The sequence below is a fragment of the Rhinatrema bivittatum genome, chromosome 13 (assembly GCF_901001135.1).
Source record: "Rhinatrema bivittatum chromosome 13, aRhiBiv1.1, whole genome shotgun sequence".
NCBI classification, from domain to species: domain Eukaryota; kingdom Metazoa; phylum Chordata; class Amphibia; order Gymnophiona; family Rhinatrematidae; genus Rhinatrema; species Rhinatrema bivittatum.
This window is the reverse complement of record NC_042627.1, coordinates 31,909,272-31,915,621: the sequence shown is the minus strand read 5'-3', so window position 1 is coordinate 31,915,621 and position 6,350 is coordinate 31,909,272. Positions and strand designations below refer to the sequence as shown.

Genomic DNA, 6,350 nt, shown 5'->3' with positions numbered 1-6,350 from the left:
CCAAAAGGGTTAGCCTTAACGGTAGCCTTTTCTGCTAAACAAATGTGAATTGCAAGCAATCGGAGAGCCGAGCAAATAATATTTTGATGTAAACAGATTACAAACACGAGAGAGGAATGACCGTCTGGTCACCCGTAGGGGGTTCATTCAGTGAACATTTCCACCCCATAAAGACAATTGTGTGCAATCAATGCATATAAGGCCTTTCACTGGGTTGCTAAGTTACAAGTGGTGTCAACAGGAACATGCATAATGTACAGAGAAGAGCTGCACAGCAAGCCAAGAGAAAAGCGCACATTATGATGGCATTTCATGCTTAACCTACTGAAAGTTACCAAGCTTCTGACGCACCGGAAACTCATCGGGGCTTGGAAAGGAGAACTTTTTATAAAGTTGCTTCTCCCACTGCCTGCGAAGAAGTCTAACACAAGTAACAAGTGACTCACAGAGCAGAACAGCATCTGGATGAAAAAGGACAAGGCAGCTCAGCGGGAGAGGTCTGAATATTCATTCACGGCAAGGCAAGAGCGGTCATCGTACAATTTGGACTGCAGTATGTGTATGTAAGCGGGTCATTTAAGACTGTGTATGTGTAGCCTCTCATTGTAGAATTTTTTTTTATTTTTAAAAGCTTTTGTTACCAAAAGACCCAGACGCATTTCAACAGCTTCTGCAGACATTCAAAAGGGGGGGGGGGGGGGGGGGGAAAGGTGAAAGGAATCACTTCTCTCCTTACTGTCAGGAAGAAAATCTGTTCCTTGGAGCATGCTTGAGCCCTCCCCAAAGCAGAGATCTGGCGTTCAAACAGGCCTGCCTGAATGATTGCACCCTGAATAGTAAAATGTTTTGTCACCGATTGCAAGAATTCTATTGATTTTAAGTTTAAAGTCGTTGGGAGCATCATCACAGCTTCTAAAGCATCTAATTTCAGCGCCTGATTCACATAGCTAGAAAACAGAGAAAAGGGATGATTTGGATGTTTAAGAGCATGAATTCTTGGGGGAGAAACATTTTGGCCCTGGGATTTATTTTGTACAGTGTTACAGACACTAGAGGAGCTATATTGACATTTAGCATGGCAAAATCATCATTGTTAATAATCTGACATGCCGCAAAAGATAATATGAAAATATTTCTGCCCAAGGTATCAAAATTCAAAATAGAGCTGCAGGGGCTGGGAGACACAGGATCTCAATACTTTTGTGTAAGTGGGGCTTAAGTAACTTGCAAGGCTACAAATATATGTTATCTCCTTCATTTAATCTTCTCCTTCCTTCATTATCCTTTAGGAGCCTTGGCCCCTCTGATAATACCATGCAAACCAGGAAAAGAAACAGAAAGAGGCTATGCTGATAGCATGCTCCACTTTCTAGAATGTAAGCTACTTCCATCTGCCATTCTTATTTATTTAGAAATATGTATATTCCATCTATAATAACAATGTCAAACTAAACGGATTCTTTATGTAATGTAAAATACAGAAGTAAAACATAAAATTACATATGGCATAAAAAAAGCTTTTTTAACAGGAAAATATTCTTTTGAATCCTCCACGCTACAATCACAATCTCTCAGAAACATAGGAAGTCTGGGTACTGACAAACACCCTTCCAACAAGTTGACAAAAAACATTCTTCAGTAGGGTTGCCAATTGGCTCCAGACTTTCAGGACAGGTTAATCCAGTCCTGGTTTTACCCCATTGCATACTGGGATTTATTCTGATTTCCCTATTGCATTCCCTAAGAAAAGCAAGACTATTAAGTATCTGCATGCAGGGGAGTAAAACCAGGACTGGATCAGCCTGTCCTGAAAATCTGAAGCGAGTTGGCAACCTTATTCTTCAGCACCTTGCTTATTAAAAACCCTCTTTTCCCTAGGGTAATCCTAGTCTGTACTAGACACATAGTCACAAACATCACCTTCATCTCATTCCACATCTCACACCCTCTAATTCAAGAAGACAGTTTTCCAATGAGCTCATTTTGCCACTGGCATTTAAGTCCTCTTCTTTTAGGAACCCACAGATAGCAGATCTTCTCCTCCAGTATCATCTTAAAGAGCATGGTAGCAAGATCTCATGATTCTGCAGGAATGGCAAGATGATCAGCAGCCCCTTAAACTTGGTTCCAGAAAAGATAGCCAGACTTCTAAACTATTCCTGCTCTCTTTTGGAATGTCCCAGGCTGTAGTCATGTCCTTGGCCAGCATTAAGAAGGTCATAGAATGCCCAAGCACAAACATTACCAAAAACATGTTATTATTACTGAGGTCATTTATTAACCAGCTCCCCGGCCTCCCAGTAAAAGCTGCTCAAAGGGGTGTACACCTTTACAAAATAACAATATAAAAAATGACACAGAAAGAAACGCAGGAAGCCTAACTTCTATCTTAAGAGGTGGTGGGTCTGGCACAACAAGTTAATATGCAAAGTTACTAAGAAGCATCAGCACATGATTAGCAAAGCCATAAATACAATTAGTGCAAGTGTGCATAATGTAGTTAAATGCATGCATGGAGTGAATAGCAAAATGTCAACTTTGCACATCAAAATGGGAAGGATGGCAGTTGGTATTGGTAGGGTATACACTAATAAGGGACCTTATTCAATAGCAAATGCTGCATCAGTTTCAACATGTACCTGAATGTAAACCGATGTGATATCTTAGATCGAATGTCGGTATATTAAATAAATAAATAAATAAATAAATAAATAAAAATAAACATGTGCCATTTAGTTTACTCCTGTAGCAACACCATCTGACTCCCCTGTGACATCTTCATCTTCAAGCTGCATTTCCTTAATTCCATTTTCCTGCAGCTCTACCCCTAAAGCTTGATGGACCTTGCAACACAAAAGGCCATAACAATTAAACCAAATGTGGTCTATAACTGCTTAAAAATATGAAAGAGATAGATCCTGTGCAATAAAACTCATACTAAAAAAAAGTTTTATTGTGCAACATGGTAAAGTTTTTACATAAATAATCCTAAATGAACACCACCGCCAAAGGGATAAATATAAAAAATAAACCAACCACACCTATGTATATACTTTATATTATTCATTGGCATCTAAAATATATACTGTAAAGGAGACCGTTGCATATTAATGCAGGCTAGTTTTATATGCATTAATCGCTGTGAGACTGGTCTTCACATCACTCTTTTTAATCATTGGACTCCGTCCATGAACCCTTATATGTAATTTAAGTTTTTCATCATGCAATAAAATTTCAAAAATGCTTGCAATAATTTAACACTAAACTTCTAAAAAAAATGTGTCCAGAAATTGCAAAACGTAACTTCTCAAAGTTCTGACAATAACTGCCATGTTTTGAAATCTCCTTTCTGCTTCAGGAAATCTCTGCAGATGACATTCATGCAACTTCTAACAGCGCACTGACAAAGCTTCTGGGCGAGGACTGACAAAGCTTCTGGGTGAGGGCTGATTCTGCAAACAGACAATGGCAACTTTTAAACACATAATCACCAATCAGAATGCAAGAAAACATTGATGCAACACTAAAACTATTGCATCCAATTTCTTCATTTAATAGTCAAGCTATTCTATTCAAGCTCTTTATTTAACCCCAAAGGTTGAAAAACTTTGAGCGTAAAAATCCAATATTGCTCCTTTTGATTGAGGAGAGCAAGTTTATTCCCTCCACATCACGAAGGAAGTATTCTTTCAGAATAGTCCATTTCAAATCGACTTACATATGTTGCAAAGACAAACAATGTGCAACAATGAGAGCTTGAAGTTTACCTGCGTGTAAACAACTTCGATGTTCTATAAGCTGGGTCCTCATAGAATATTATGTCCAGCCAACATAAATCTTTAAGCACAGGCAGTGAATAAGATATATGACAAAATCAGAAGTGCAATCTGTACAAAAACATTGAGTAATCTTACATCTAGCCTATTCCTAAGTGGTGCTGTTCACATCCCGTTTTTTTTTAGGAGATCCGCATCACAGCAGCCTTTGAGCACCCAGGCCATGGTGGTTTATGCAGGAACATCAGAACAACAATCAGACAGGAAACTCTGTGGCCTCGCCCTACCACCAAATGCCTGTTTGCCTCTGTGTGTATGTGTGTGTGTATGTGTGTATGTATAAGTACAGGCAGGACTTTGAAGACAGAGCACATTGTCTTTGCACAGTGCACCTTCTGTGCACCGCCAGGTGGCCAAACACAAACACAACAGTGTGACTGACTGACAAACATGTTCCATGTAAAGGCTATGCCTAAAAGTTCCAAGTTATATGTAAACCAATACGATGTGCAAACGAATATCGGTATATAAAAAAATTCTAAATAAATAAATAAAAATGATACAAGCCTTTCATATATATGTATATTTTATTTATTTATTTATGTAATTACAATAAAACAATAAAAATATATTTAATTGATTTCTTTTGTCCGTTAGTTACCCAACTACATGCTTCAAATTCTTTTTTTTTTTTTTATCTCTTTTGGCTTGAAAAGACTTAAACAAGAAAGAAGAAGGAATATCTAGGGATTATATGAATTTCAATTGACTTTAAGCTCAGTTGCTCTCTGGATCTCTCTGGAACCCAGAATGAAAACCTCACTGACCAGAAGTGAAAATGTAAGCAATATCCAATTTCTAAGTAGCTCCCAAGGATACTTTTGAATTAAAGCTGAAATCTGGTTCCTGCCTTATGTTTTACTCCTATTTATGATATGAGCTCTAGATAATATATAATAAGAACCTATATGGACAGGAAATTCCACATGCTAGGGCTAACTGTAATGTTACAGGTGTCCCCTTGCTGTAAAGATTTTGAAAAGTCTCTTCCTAATTCTATCTGAGCTTGGAGTTGAAAGGAAACAGCCATGTATTTCATGTTGGGGGTCTTGCAATCCTTCAGTTCATTTTTTAAATATGCTATTTGTAACATCAATTACTGATATGCATGTTTTAATACCATGCCACCAATGAAATTACTATCTCAACAACCTCCAGTTTTTATTCATGTAGAAAAATATTCATTAATGTTCACTATCACATTTTTATTTTATTTATAAAATAGCATTTAACCGGCTTGGTGCTGACCAAAATCTTTCCAGAGGATTAAAAAGGTAAGAATTTGCTCCCATCACGCATTATGTATATTTAAGAAACTTAAAAAATATATCTACATGGCGTGTTTCTGCACTAATGCATTCATCACAGGTAATACTCCTGCGGCATTTTCCCCCATCCTCTCATGCCATGCCTTCCCCTCCCATTATACGCCCATCCTGGCCCTCTCATTAACTGAAAATGGACAGTATCTACTCCACATTTATAAAATAACATTTTTTTCAAAACTAGTAGCAAAGTGAAACTAAATGCATTTAAAGATCCTGTTTAAAAGTCAGAGGAAATTCTGCTACAAATTAAACAGAGATCAATAATCACAATGGAATCATGTCTACTACTGCACTGAACAATATTTGCAAAAGCACCTGATATGTCACCAAACAAGAGATTACACTAATAGGCAGTACAGAAAATGTCTAAATAACAAACGTGAACTGTTTTGATAAATATATTCAAATGTATGGGCTATGGAGATCCTGTCTGTTCCCCCGTACCAATAAAGAGTTTCAAAGGCTTCTCCAGACAAAGTAGTCAATTCACAGTTATGGTTACACTTGAGTCAATTAAAATGCTTTATTAACAACAATTTGAATTTCTTATCTTCATTAACATTTAACGGTAAATGGAGGATAAAGTTAAATAAAATCTTCTCTGGCATTTTAAAGGTCATTGCAGACTGAACATCATAAAATGTTACCTATGGAATCAGAAAACGGCCCTTTGTGCAGGTTTATCACAACTGAAGTCTCAGCCATGGGATAGTATGTAAGGAAAGGAGTACCACAGGTAAACTTCCCTCTCGAATGACTTCCTTTTTGATGGGAACAGCCAGGTAGACAGTCATCAACTGTGTTATTATGCAACAGACCAACAAACCCAAAAGATACATGCTTGATTGGCTGTCACCACCAGCATGTGGTTTATTTATATTCACATTGGTAACCCGTGTTATATTCACTAGGCTCAAGGCGGCATCCAACAGTCCAGTACAATATCAAGAAACCAAAGTTTGCTGAGCAACTTAACAATCTAGTAAAAGAGTAGATATGTAATAAAACATAATCATAAAACAAGAAAATATAAGTAAAACTTATGGGCTTCAAAACCAAAACAGGACTAAAACAGAGTAAAGAGAAATGAAAAATAAATACAATGAAAAATTAAATGGTCCAAGTTGAATTAATAAAGGTAACCTGGGAATAATACATCAGCGAAACCAATAACTAGAACAACGGT

The 6,350-nt window shown here is 37.2% G+C and overlaps 1 long non-coding RNA gene across 2 annotated transcripts; it reads left to right on the top strand.

Moving 5' to 3' along the window:
• The first annotated feature begins 242 nt into the window (after positions 1–242).
• Positions 243–5,894, top strand: LOC115075173. Of its 2 annotated transcripts, none has more exons than XR_003852450.1 (6): positions 243–559; positions 1,290–1,376; positions 3,359–3,439; positions 4,493–4,616; positions 5,062–5,110; positions 5,780–5,894. It is a non-coding gene; the product is annotated as an uncharacterized LOC115075173 (long non-coding RNA). The 2 variants fall into 2 exon arrangements; XR_003852451.1 differs by having other exon boundaries at positions 243–563.
• The last annotated feature ends 456 nt before the right edge of the window (positions 5,895–6,350 follow it).